Source organism: Neofelis nebulosa, chromosome 13, assembly GCF_028018385.1.
Source record: "Neofelis nebulosa isolate mNeoNeb1 chromosome 13, mNeoNeb1.pri, whole genome shotgun sequence".
NCBI lineage: Eukaryota > Metazoa > Chordata > Mammalia > Carnivora > Felidae > Neofelis > Neofelis nebulosa.
In genome coordinates this window covers 10,825,682-10,840,484 of record NC_080794.1, presented here as the reverse complement: position 1 = coordinate 10,840,484, position 14,803 = coordinate 10,825,682, and positions in this window count along the sequence as shown.

The window sequence follows — 14,803 nt, the reverse complement described above, 5'->3', positions numbered from 1 at the left end:
TCTTTAGGCAGGTGTAGGTGGAATCTAAGTGATCAGCAGGACGCGCGGTGAGCCCAGCGTCCTCCTACGCCGCCATCTTCCGGAACTCGTGACCTGTCATTTATACATGGGTGAGTTTGGTTTGCAGACACTGTGTTAAAAAGTTGGTTGTGTCAGTATTCATGAAGAATGATGTTTGTATGAACTATACCAGTCACCTCTTTCATTTATAACATTGATAATTGGTTTTCTCTCTTTTTCTTCATCAGTTTCAAGGAAATTTACCAGTTTTCCTGATTATGTTTTTCAAAAGAACGTGCTTTTGGTTTCATTGATTTTTTTCTATTTATCCTTTTTTTTATTTCATTGACTTCATTTCTTTGCTATTTTTATCCTTCCACTCACTAGGGGATTAGTTTGTTCTTTCTTTGACTTCTTATAATGAAACCTGGGTTTTTCATTGGTTTTAATATTATTTTCATTTTATTTTTTTTTTTTAATTTTTTTTTTTCAACGTTTTTTATTTATTTTTGGGACAGAGAGAGACAGAGCATGAACAGGGGAGGGGCAGAGAGAGAGGGAGACACAGAATCGGAAGCAGGCTCCAGGCTCTGAGCCATCAGCCCAGAGCCCGACGCGGGGCTCGAACTCACGGACCGCGAGATCGTGACCTGGCTGAAGTCGGACGCTTAACCGACTGCGCCACCCAGGCGCCCCAATATTATTTTCATTTTAATTATAAGCTTTTAAAGTTCTGAATTTCACTCTAGCATCTAGAAATTTTGGACAGTTATGTGTTCATTTTCATTTAGTTCAAAAATATTTTCTAATTTACCTTGAGATGTCCTGCCCCCTACCATGGGTTATTTAGAAAAACCTTGTGTGATTTCTAAATATATGGGTATTTTTTCACATACTTTTCTATTATTCATTTCTAACTTAATTTGTTTGTGTTCTGAGAATATAATCTTTATGACTTCACTGAAGTTTATCTTTCTTGGTGAATGTTCCATGCGCATTTGAAGAGGTTATGTATTCTGCTGTTATTAGGCGAGATGTTCAAAAACGGGGTGCCTAGTGGCTCCATTGGTTAAGCATCTGACTCTTGGTTTCAGCTTGAGTCACGACCTCACATGGGGCTCTATGCCGAGGGTGTGGTGCCTACTTGAGATTCTCTCTGTCCCTCTCTCTCTGCCCCTCCCCACTCATGTGCTCTCACTGTCTTTCTAAATAAATAAGCAAAAATAAATAAAATATCAGGTCGAGTTGGTTGATAATGTTTTGTAAATTATATGTATTTATGATAAATTTCCCTTTCACCGTTTTATCCATTTTTGAGAAAGGCATGTTGAGGTTTCCAACTGTAATTGTGACTTTGTGTTTTTCTATTCTGTCATTTGTCATATAACCTGAAGTTCTAATGTTAGGTACAGTCACATTAAGTTTGTTAGGTCTTCCTTTTCATTGTGAAATTTTTCTACTTATTCCTGGCAAAACTTATCTTCCTGAATTTTTTTTTATGATAATGTAACCAGTTACGCTTTTTATGATTAGTGTTTGCATGGTATATCTAATGCCATCTTTTTTAAAAAATCTGTACTTGTGTTTATATTTAAAGTGAATTTTTTATAGGATAGAGTTTGCACTTACTTTCTTATCCTGTCTGATAATCTCTGCCTTCTATTTGAGTGCTTTTATTTGGAGTAAGTTTTTATTTGAACATCTGCCATCTTGCTATTTTTTAAAATTTTAATTCTTATCAGATGATTGTAGATTGACATGAAGTTTTTAGAAACAATGCATATAAGTCTTGTGAAAACTTTACACAGTTTTCTCTAATGGTAACATTTTGCAAAACCATTGGATTAAATATCACATCCAGGATAATGATGTTGATAGAATCCTCAGGTCTTGTACGGATTTCTCCAGATATTTTTCATTTGTTTGCGTGTATATATTGAGTGCAATACAGCTTTGTCATTTTTGTAGGTTGTATGTATCTGCCACTGTAGTCAAAATACTCTATTGTTCGCTCATCACAAGGGCCTCTTGTGTTGCCCTTTTGTAACCACACCGCCTTTACTCTGATGTGGCCGCACTGTCAGTTCAGAAATTTGTATTTATGTGTAAACATGTATGTTACGTAGCCTTTTGGAATCGGGTTTTTTCATTAGATATAATACCTCCAATATTCATCCAAGTTATGTGTATCAGTAGTTCATTCCTTTTTGTTGCTGAATAGTGTTCCTCATTTTATATATATATATATAACAGTTTCCTTAACCATTCATTCATCGATAGATATCTGGTTTTATTGCAGTTTTTGGCTATTGGAAATACGCTGCTATGAATGCACGGTATTATATTCCCATCAATAATGTATGAGTGATCAGTTTCTCTGCATCCTCACCATCATTTGTGTTATCACTATATTTTGTTTTAGCAATTCTGATAGGTTTGTAGTGAACGCTCATTGTCATTTTACTTTGTGTTTCCCTAATGGTGTTTAAAATATTTTCATCAGTGTATTTGCTGTCTGTGTGAAACAGGTTCTATTGTCTTTTGCCCATTTTCTACCTGGGTTGTGGTTTTACTGTGGAGTTTTGAGAGTACTCCATATATTCTGGACTGTAGTTCTCTGTCAGATACAGGCATACCTCAGAGATATCACAGGGTCAGTTCCAGACCATAAAAATAAAGCAAATATTGCAATAAAGCAAGGTAAATTAATTTTCGGGTTTCCCAGTATATATGAAAGTTATGTTTACACTATACTGTAATCTATTAAGTGTGCAATAGCATTATATCTAAAGAAAGAAATAGTACATACCTTAATTTCAAAATAATTTATTTCTGGGGCGCCTGGGTGGCTCAGTCGGTTAAGTGTCTGACTTCGGCTCAGGTCATGATCTCGCAGTTTGTGAGTTCGAGCCCCACGTCATGCTGTGTGCTGCCGGCTCAGAGCCTGGAGCCTGCTTCGGATGCTGTGTCTCCCTCTCTCTCTGCCCCTCCCTCACTCAGGCGCACTTGCACGTGCTCTCTCAAAAATAAATAAACATTAAGAATAAAAAAAAATACTTTATTTCTAAATTATGCTAACCATCATCTGAGCTTTCAGGGAGTCGTAACTTTTGGCTGGTGAAGGTTCCTGTCTCAGTGCTGATGGCTGCCGACCCATCACGGTGGTGGTTGTCGAAGGTCGGGTGACGGTGGCAAGTTCCTAAGACAATAGTGCAAAGTTTGCCACCTCAGTGGATTCTTCCTTTCATAAGCAGTTTCTCTGGGGCATGTGCTGCTGTTTGCTAGTATTCTGCTTCAAGTAGAACTTTCACATTTGGGGTCCATCCCTCTCAGACCCTGTCACTGGTCTATCAAGTATGTTGTGAGATATTCCAGATCCTCTGTTGTCATTTTAACAGTCTTGATGGCATCTCCATCAGGAGCAGATTCCATTTCAGGAAACCACTTTCTTCGCTCATCCATAAGAAGCATCTCCTCATCTGTTCAAGTGTGATCATGAGATGCGACCATTCAGTCCCGTCTTCGGGCTCCACTTCTGAGTCCAGTTCTCTTGCTCTTTCACCACATCTGTGGTTACTTCCTCCCCTGAGCTCTTGAACCCCTCAGTGTCATCCGTGAGGGTTGGAATCACCTTCCAGGCCCCTGTCAATGTTGATGTTTTTACCTGTTCCCATGAATCACAAAGTGTTCTTATTGACATCTAGAATAGGAAATCTTCCCCGGAAGGTTTTCAATTACTTTGCCAGATCTATCAGAGAAATCACTATCTCTGGCAGCTACAGCCTTTTAAAATGTATTTCTTAAATAGTAAGACTTGAAAGTCAAAATTATTCCTTGCAGCATGAGCTGCAGAATGGATGTTATGTTAGCAGACATGAAAGCAACATTAATCTCGTCCATCTCCATCAGAGCTCTTGGGTGACCGGCTGCATCGTCCACGAGCAGAATCTTTTTTATCTGGGTGATAATTGTCAGCAGTTGACTTAAAATATTCAGTATACTATGTTGTAAACAGATGTGCCATCATGCAGGCTTTGTTCCATTTATAGAACACGGGCCAAGTAAATTCAGCATAATTGTAAATGACCCTAAGCTTTTTGGAATGGTAGATGAACATTGTCTCGAGTTTAAAGTCAGCAGCTGCATTAGCCCCTCACAAGAGTCAGGCTTTCTTTAGAAGCTTTGAGGCCAGGTGTTGACCTCTCTCTCGATGGCATCTTGTTCCAATAGAAGGCTGCTTTGTCTACACTGAAAATGTGTTCGGTGTAGCCGCCTTCCTGAACTCTCTCAGCTGGATCTTCTGGAGAACTTGCTACAGCTTCCACACTAACACGTGCCCCTCCACCTGGCACTGTGATGTCACGGAGACAGCTTCTTCCCTTAAACCTCATGAACCAACCTCTGCTAGCTTCCTGCTTTTCTTCCGCAGAGCACCTCTCTCTGCTGTCACGGAATCAAAGAGAGTTAGGGCTTTCTCTGTAGTAGTCTTTGGCTTAAGGGAATGTTGGGGCTGGTGTGACCTGTCCAGACTACACAAACTTTCCCCACATCACCAACAGGCTGTTTTACTTTCTTATCATGTGTGTTCACTGGAATAGCACTTTTCATTTGCTTCCAGAACTTTTCTTTTGCATTCATAACATGGCTGACTGGCACAAGAGGCGTAGCTTTTGGCCTGTGTTGGCTTTTGACGTGCCTTCCTCACTATGCTGAATCATTTCTAGCTTTTGATTTAAAGTAAGAGACATGTGACTCTTCGTTTAACACTGAGAGGCCACGGTAGGGTATAGTTGGCTTAATTTCAACATTGTTGTGTCTCGAGGAATAAGGAGGTTCATGGAGGGGGGAGAGAGATGGGACGGCTGGTCGGTGAAACAGAACACACACATTTATGATTAAGTTCGTCATCTTGTGTGGGCACGGTTCTGGTGCCCCCAAACAATTATTATACTGACATTAAAGATGACTGATCGCATGACCATAACAACAATAATAATAATGAAAAGGTTTGAAGTACTGTAAGAATTAGCAAAAGGTGACACAGAGACATGAAGTGAATAAACGCTTTTGGAAAAACGGTGCCGAAAGAGTTGCTGGACACAGGATCGCCACAGAACTTCAATTTGTAAAAAATGCAGAGTCTGTGAAGTGCAGTAAAGCAAAGTAAAATAAAACGAGGTATGCCTGTATTTGAAACTTTCTCAAATTTGACCGAAAGCATAAATGTACAGATTGAAGAAGGAAAATAAACCACAAGAGGATAAATTAATATAAGTCAATGCACAGACACGTTTGATTAAAACTTCTAAAAACTGATAGTGAAGAGAAAATCTTGAAAGGAGTTCGAGAGAAACCGTGTATTAACTTTTAGGGAACACCGATACAAATGGCAAGAGAGTTCTCCCCTGAAACCTTGGGAGGCTAGAAGTATATGGCATAAAATTGTTCAAGTGATGAAATAATTGTCTACTGTGAGCTTTATATGAAAAATAGCCTTGGGGAAACAGATAAAGGGTAACAATTTGTTGCCTGGTGACCTGCCTACAGACAGTGGCTAAAGGAAGTTCTTCACGAAAATAGTAACAGAAGGAGTCTTGGAAATTCAGAAAAGAGAAGGAAATGGGTAAAAATTTGGTAAGTGTAAGGCTGTTGTCATAAGTTAATTAAATTATTTCATATTGAAAACAGACAAAAAATAACACCACCTGATGTGGTACTCAGTGTATGTAGAGAAAATACTAAGGGCAATTAGATTTCCAAATAGGACCTGTAAGGAAATTGAAAATTTTCCATACTTCATTCGAAGTTTTAAGACATCACTACCAGTGGACTATGAGCAAACAGTAAGAAAATGGTACAAAAAAGAATATACTGAATGTGAATTTTGCCCAGGCCGTCCCTCAGCAGGATCTACTCTGAGGTGCATCCCGTACAGTTACTCAGAGTCCACAGTGGTGTTAGACGCCGTTCCTCCAGTGGCGCTTTATTCACCTTCCCTGCTTTCCTGGCCAAGTCTCTCCATCCCCCTCTGGTTTTCCTAGGTGACGTCTAAAATCAACTCTCTGTTGACAGTTCCTTGTCTGTCTCTGCCTTCGTTCCAACCCAGAGCAGTAGTGTTGACGCCACAAGTGGGCCTACAAATGAGAAGTTGGGTTTTGGAATCTATAACTAGATCGCTTATTAGTCAGATGGCAGTGAAGTCCACGTTGCTGATGGTAAGTGGTGGGAGGCTAACCCTCGTCCCGTGAAAGAAGGATTCTCGAATGTGGTAGAGTAGGGTGAGGAGGGGTAGGCTGGTCTTCCGCAGTAGCTGCAGCACTTGAACAGGATGGGGTAATGATAAGTTTATGAGTTGTGGAGTTGCTGACTTTCCTGCCTTAGGAGCCTTGAAGATGGGTTCAGGTTAACTGTCAACACGGGGCACACAGTAAAGGACGGCAGCCCGCCATAAGAGCTTTCAAAGGAGTCTTCTATCCCGAGATGTAAGGCCATGTCCCGTAAGTCATGCCCCAGCTTTAATTGCGGGGGAGCAGCAGCTCGCCATGGTGCGGGTGTCACAGACCTCTTGTGTGAAATTCAGGAACCTCCTGAATGGAGGTGGGAAATTGAGATCTCGAATGGGGAAATTTGCAGCTGACACCCGAGACTTGAGCCTTGAGGTTCCCTTAAACTCTTCAGACGGGCAGAAGAAGCCATTTCTCCTTAATAGAAAGGAGGGCACTACCATTTCCTAGAGACGGTGTGGATGCCCAACATGGGGCACGTCTTTCAAGATGGTACTTGGCCTTTTCAAAATCTACCTTCCTCTCTTCATTTCTTACATGAAGATGTAATGTGAATTATTGGTGGATTTAGTTCTGTAATTTCATTATTTATGATTGGTCCCTCTTGTTCTGATTTCTTGCCTCTTTTACTGTTGAATTTGAATATTTTTTAGAATTCTACTTTAATTGATCCGTTGGCTTTTTATTTTATTCATTTTTTAAAATAAATTTAAATGTTTGTTTTTGAGAGAGACAGAGCACGGGCAGGGGAGGGGCAGAAACAGAGGGAGACACAGAACCTGAGGCAGGCTCCAGGCTCTGAGCTAATCGGCACAGAACCCGATGCAGGGCTCAAACCCACAAACCATGAGATCATGGCCTGAGCCGAAGTCTGACACTTAACTGACTGAGCCACCCAGGCGCCCCAATCTGTATCTCTTTGTATTGTATGTTAGTTGCTCTAGCAAGTACTTTTTCAGTGTACATTTCAACTTTTCACCTTCTAGAGTTAATAATGTACCATTTCGCATAAAATGTGAAACCTTGCAACTGAAAAAGTCCATTTACTTCCTTCCTGGCACTGTTCTTTTTGTTGTAGTTGTCATATGTGCATTATGAACTCAAGAAAGATGAGGTAATTTTTGGTTTCTAGCTGTTACAGACTGAATGTTTGTGTCCCCTCAGTTGTTGAAACCAAGCCTCCCGATATGATGGTATTAAGCATTGGGACCTTTGGGGACTAGGATTAGATGTGGTCATGAGGGTGGGGCCCCCATGAATTGGATTTGGTATCCTTGTTAGAATCCCCAGAGAGCTTGCTTCCTCTCCTCTGCTCCCTGCTACATGAAGATTCAATGAGAAGTCGGGTTTGCAATCCAGAACAGAGTTCTCACCAGAATTTGACCATGCTGGCTCCCCAGTCTTGAATTCCTCAGCTTTCAGAACAGTGTGAATAACATTTCTTTTAATTATAAGCTACCCACTGTATGATTTTTTTTCTTTTCCTTTTTTTTTTTTTTTTTTTTTTTTTGGTAACAGCCTGAAATGACTGACATGGGTCCAAGATTTAAAGATTAATGTGTTGTCCATAAGCCGTCACCACAGACCCCTGTGAGTGGAGGCCCTCTCGTTGCCTTTTGGTCCTGTGCCCTGTATAGTATTTTACTCTCTGTACTTTCGACTGTTAGTCTTGCCAGCTGGCTTCTATTTCGGAATTCACCGTCTCTCTTGGCATTTGTGAGAGCAGTTCCATAGCAGCGTCTTCCACCATTAGACTTGGCCTCCAGAGGAGAGTCCCTGCTAAGCTCACTCATTGTCCCTGTGCCCCTCTCACGGCTATGTTCTTACCACTTCATTGTCCTCTGGGCCCTAACAAAATTGGTGCCATCTCTTGAGAGGACCCAGCAATCCCATTCCTCTTTATAACTCCTGGAGCTTTGGTTTAAAATTGTAGGATGACATCCATGAATAGGTTGCGAAGTTCTTAACATGGTTTTGGGCAAACTTTCCATATACAACACTGAAGTAGAGTATAAAACTGCATTATAAGTAGCGAAGGTATTCTTTCCAGAAATTTTTTTTAGGATATATATTCCTTCAGTTGTATTTGTATATACTAGAAATAGTTTTTCTTCCATCTTTAATGCTTTTACTCTAGATTTTAACATGACACATCCCCGTATGTACTTCCAGTGTTACGTCAGTGTAACGTCAGTGAGGACTTCCTTGATCACGCACCCGCCTCCGTCAGTTCTTTAGCTCTCTTAGGTTTTCATCCTAGCACTTCCTGCAGTGAGCCATGAGTTTCTTACTTTTTGATCCCTACCCTGTCTTCCCCACCTAGAATTGAGCCTGTGCGAGCACACGGAGCTTTCTTTTACTGCTTTAAACCCTATGCCAAGAATAGTGCCTCGTACGTAGTAAGTGCTAAGACGTTGTTGAGGGTATGACCACATTTAAGTTTTTATTGTCATTGAAGAATACCACATTGCTTAGAGGGAAGTGAAGTTAAAAAAGTAGGGGAAAAAAGTTTGGGAAACAAATGAGTTTGGTTAGAGAAACTCATAGTCTAAGACTTAGTAAGTGCTCATATCAATAAGTAAAATGGTAAAATAGAATTGATTATCAAATATAGTAATACATCATAGGTGGAAACGATACTGTTTAATGAAACAGTATTTCAAGTTGATACACATATATTCATTTATGAATATGTGTGAATATACATATATATACATATAGATATATATATAGATAGATTTATAGCATTTATCATATATTTACATATCACATATTCCCACATATGTCCACAAAGTTCACTTACTCATTCTTCAGCTATTGGCTGGAATGTCATTTTCTCAGTGAGACCTTCCCTGACTACCTTTTTAAATTCGAATTCTCTCTCTATAATTCTCTATCCTCTTTTCTTTTTTCAAATAATGCTTGCCATCTTGTGTACTATATGTTTTACTTTTTTACATTTCCTAAACTCTCTTCCTCCCCCAACACCCTGCGCATCACTACAATACAAGCATTATTAAGGTAGAGATGTTTCTATTCGCTATTTCCAAGTGCCTAAAATAGTTCCTGATGAATGGTAGGTACTTAACAGAATTTTGTGAATGAATTAATTTAAATTTGTGTGGTTATGCTGGGTCATGAAATATAATAAATTATTTCTTATAGTGTGTTGAGATTTTTTTTAAATGTTTAAGATTCTCTATAAGGAAATTCTTACTCTGGGCACCTGGGTGGCTCAGTCAGTTAAGCATCTGATTTCAGCTCGCCGTCCGTGAGTTTGAGCCCTGCGTCGGGCTCTGTGCTGACAGCTCAGGGCCTGGAGCCTGCTTTAGATTCTGTGTCTCCCACTCTCTCTGCATCTTCCCCACTCACATTCTGTCTCTCTCTCTGCCTGTGTCTCAAAAATAAATGTTTTTAAAAATTAAAAAAAAAAAAAAGGGATTCTTACTCCTCAGCAATGAGCAATAATTACATTCAGCTGTAATAGTGAATCTCTTACTCCTTTATATAATGAAATTATATTTCTCTTTTCATAAAAAGTTGGAAACTAAATGTTCTACAACTGAAAAGATTCTTGTATGAAGTAGAATAGTATGTACTAGTTTCGTCAACTTGACTGTACATAGATCATATAGATAACCCTGAAAACCATAGAATTGAATAGCAAGCTTTAGAAGAGCTTACATGCTACCATAGATAGAAAAATTGCAAAGCAAAAATATATATTATTTCTAGTGTTGTTGTTGTTGTTGTTGTTTTAGTGTTTGTTTATTTTTGAGAGAGACAGAGACAGAGTGTGAGTGGGGGTGGGGCAGAGAGAGAGGGAGAAAGAATCCGGAGCAGGCTCCAGGCTCTGAGCAAGCTGTCAGCACAGAGCCTGCTGCGGGGCTCAAACTCACAAACCACGAGATCGTGACCTGAGCCAAAGTTGGACGCTCAACCGACTGAGCCACCCAGGTGCCCCAAATATATATTATTCTAGACACAAACGTACAGAATAAAAGTATAAGTAGATACAGAGGATAAAGGAGTTTAGAATAGCTGAGAATGGAAAGGGTATAGTTGGGTGAATGATTTTATAAAGATCGGCATGGGCTTTGGTTTTTGTAGCCTTTTACTTGTTAACAGGGCAATAGGTGATCATATTATTCTCGATTCTTTTCTGCTTGCAAGAAATATTTTCTTCTTAAAATTACCAGGCTTCCGATACCCTAAAAAGGTTATCTGTAGCACAGAACCTTGCACCTCCCCTGACCGTATTGCTTTTCTGGGAATTGGATTGGTGACCCCCAGGGCACATGTCCTGGAAGATTCCAGGAATGGCAGTTCTCCAGCTTCATGTTCATGAACATTTTGCACCTAGAAGAAGCAGGGATGGCCTGTGGTGCTACCTCTGGCTCCTCTCAGTCTCTTTCGGGGGAGATTGTGGCCAATTTTAAGCTCCCCTAGGGAGGATTCTAGAATGAAATAGACCAGGCAGGCACTATGTGGAAAGCTGAGGCCAGTCTTCTGACAAACGTGAGATGGGAAGGTCACAATCTTGCGAGGATTTCCCCCAACGTGACGAGAGTTTGAGAGGAAAGGGACGGAATTTCAAGCCAAGGGAATGATGAGGTGAGGGTACTAACTGCTGATTATGATGTTGGAGCCTCTCCAAGGATGTCTGTAAGTAGGGAGTCCATATTTTGTCAAAGAATTACTTAAGAGATATTTAGCATTCTGTATACAAATTTACTCTGGTATAATTTACAAATTATACCAGACAGTTGTGCCAAAATAAAGGATTCATTTATGAAGATAAAATGGTAAATGGTAGCTACAATGAGAACAGTGAATCTTACCTTTTTACTTTTTATTTATTTTTTTCTTTTTAGGTAAAGTGAGTAGTTTGGCAGCTAACAGAAATCAGTTTGGGAAGTCTGTCTTTACGTAGCCTATCCAGGACATCCAAGAAAAGATGAGTTTTTATAGATTGTCTGAAAAAAAAGTGAGAGCTTAACTGTTAAGTACATGTGACAGGTTGTCTCTATATAATCGGTCAGTGTCCTTCTATGAGCAACTCTACATTAGATCGATACCATTTTCCTCATTAGAAGTTTTCAGACTCCTTCATTTTGGACAAAACAGTTTTGACCATAAAGGCTTTAGTCTCTTTAGTGCAGAATCATCATTTAATGGAGGCTGAGCATACTGGCCGTGTAGCAACCTTTAAGCACCTGGAAATCAGACATCTAGAAAGATTCTGTCTACAGTATTCAACATCAATTTTAATTTCTTGGTATTACTCTAATGAATGGAGTTATTTCAGTCTGTAGGACCTTTGTGACTTAAGCCGTTTTATCCATTTGTTCCAAAGTCAGAAATAAATGGATGACCTATTCTGGTAATTTTCCTCCATGCTTTTATTCTTGTAGCATTTAAGAATATAAATATAGGAAATGGTCCTTTTCAGTGTGATTTTAAGACTAACATTGATTCATGTCTGTTTTAACATATATCTTTGTAGACTTTGTAGGTGTTCTGGTGACTTTACTTTTAGAAATGCAGTTTTTACCTTTCAGGCATATGACTGTGTACATGACATTGGCTATTTGATAAATCTAAACTTAAGCTTTATGAGGGGAAAATTCAAGCCAAATCTCAGATCATTTAGTAACAATTTTATGAGAATTTATAGGGATTTTATTTATTTAAAATTTTTTTCAGTGTTTATTCATTTTTTAGAGAGAGAGAGAGAGAGAGAGAGAGAGAGCACAAGTGGGAGGGGCAGAGAGAGGGAGACACAGAATCCGAAGCAGGCTCCAGGCTCTGAGCTGTCAGCACAGAGCCCGATGTGGGGCTCGAACTCACAAATCGTGAGATCGTGGCCTGAGCTGAAGTCCAACGCTTAACTGACTGAACCATCCAGGCACCCCGTGAACTTATAGGGATTTGAAAAGTATAGGGGCACCTGGGTGGCTCAGTCGGTTAAGCGTCCGACTTCGGCTCAGGTCATGATCTCACGGTCCGTGAGTTCGAGCCCCGCGTCGGGCTCTGTGCTGATAGCTCAGAGCCTGGAGCCCGTTTCAGATTCTGTGTCTCCCTCTCTCTGACCCACCCCCGTTCATGCTCTGTCTCTCTCTGTCTCAAAAATAAATAAACGTTGAAAAGTATAGATCACATTGTCATTATCGTTAGTAATAGTTGTAGAACTTTGGGCTAAGGAATACCAAGCATTTCTCAAAGCATCGTGTATTAATCATGTTTTTTATTTTCTGTATTTTACATTTGACAGCTTAAAAAGCTTGTTGGCCAGGGAGAGTCTGCCTCCCTTAGAGACCGCACAGGGCTGGGCCTGGAGCACCTCTTGCATATGCAGACCAACTAGTAGCAGCCCCAGTCTCCTACTCTCTCTCATAGAATCCAGTTCCCCTGCCCTAAATCAGCCAGACAGCTAGAAATACCCCTTTGGTCCAGTGCTATAATGCTCGAAGAGGGAGGGCCCCTAGCCCTGTGTGAACTTTACAGATAAAGCATGATCTGGTCAACTGTTAAATCTCGTAGATAGAATCTTCATTGTAGGACAATGTCTGGAGTTTCCCCCCTGCACTTGGGTTTAGTCTTTCTTTTTTTTTTTTAAATTTTTTTTTTTTTTTTTTTTCAACGTTTTTTTTTTTTTATTTATTTTTGGGACAGAGAGAGACAGAGCATGAACGGGGGAGGGGCAGAGAGAGAGGGAGACACAGAACCGGAAACAGGCTCCAGGCTCCGAGCCATCAGCCCAGAGCCTGACGCGGGGCTCGAACTCACGGACCGCGAGATCGTGACCTGGCTGAAGTCGGACGCTTAACCGACTGCGCCACCCAGGCGCCCCGGGTTTAGTCTTTCTAATACTCAGCATACAGCTGTGGCTGGGGCAGCAGCATGAGACAGTCTAGTTTAGCTAGGATCGCTTCTTTTTCGTGGCAATAGATTGTGGTGTGTGGGCAAATCCTTGTTAGGTGTCAGATTGAATGGTGGTCATTGTGATGTTCTTCATGGCAGCAAGACTGGCGCTGCGTGTACCGTAAAACTTTTATGAAAGAAGAGACTGGTCAGTACCTGAAGCAACTTGACTTCTGGCTCCCTGTCGGTTTCACTCATCTATTACTATGTAACAGGAACACTCAACTTCATGGCTTTTATAGTGATTTGTTCTTGTAGGTGGAGTAGGTGGCTCCTGCACTTGGCATTAGCGGAAGTCTCGCTTGGCTGGGCCAGAAGATCTAAGAAACTTCGCTTCTGTGTCTGGGATTATATTGGGCTTTCACCTCTGGTAGCCTGAGTTTCTTCACAGCTTGGTGATTCCAGACTACTTGGACTTTGTGCACAATGATTAGCTTCAAGAAGGAAAGAGGAAACTGCCACACTTCTGAAGGGTTGGCCTGGAATCTGTCACATTCTAGTGAAGCCAAAGCAAGTCAGGAGGCCAGTCCAGATTGAAGGGGATGAGGAAAAAAAAGTATCTTTTTAGAACGGAGTAAGGAAGGGATTGATTCTGTCTACCGTTGGCCACCATACTAACCAGAGAAGGGCTATCCTCATAAGTCAGTCTGGGAAAGTAAAGTGATTCAGGGTTTGGGAAATGGATTCAGGGATTGACAGGCTTTTAGAAGCAGAAGTGTTGGGGGACTGACTTGCTGGCTTTCAGTTCTAAAGGTTTGGTCACTGGAGTGAGGCTGCACCTGACTGACGTTCCGAGCACGGGCGAACTGAATGCTGGTGCTGATTGGCTTTCAGAAATGTGGAACTGTCAGGTTGGCTGGTCGTCTTCATAAGCATGTGTGGTGACAAGACACCGATCGTTTCTCTCTGATCCATCGATTCTCGTGGTTACTAATTCGTGGCTTGAGGCTCTTGCCAAGAAGCAGTCCAGTTCCCATCTTGAATTTGAAGACCAGGAATATTTTATTCTCATCAGAGTATTTTTAGAAGATTTTCATTAGTACAGACTTTATCCTTTTTTTCCTTTTTCGTTTTTTAATGTTTATTTTGAGAGAGAGAGACAGTGTGAACAGGGGAGGAGCAGAGAGAGAGGGAGACACAGAATCCGAAGCAGGCTCCAGGCTCTGAGCTGTCAGCACAGAGCCGGACGCGGGGCTCGAAGGCATGAACCGCCAAGATCATCACCTGTGCCAAAGCTGGATGCTTAACCGACTGAGCCACCCAGGCGCCCCAGTACAGACTATATTCTTTTTTTTTTTTTAATATTTAATTTATTGTCAAATTGGTTTCCATACAACACCCAGTCAGTGCTCATCCCAACAGGTGCCCTCCTCAGTGCCCATCACCCACCCTCCCCGCCCTCCCACCGCCCCCCCCCCCCCCCGACTTTATTCTTAATAACAGGTTTGGCAGTTACTGGACTTTCCCCACAAAATACTAATTTTTATTTAATTTTTGGCTGCGAAGCCAGGGGAAATTTAGAAATATATTTGCTTTCAAAGCAGGTTGAAATAAAGAACTACCCTAAAGATGGCTGTTGTCAGGATGGCATACTT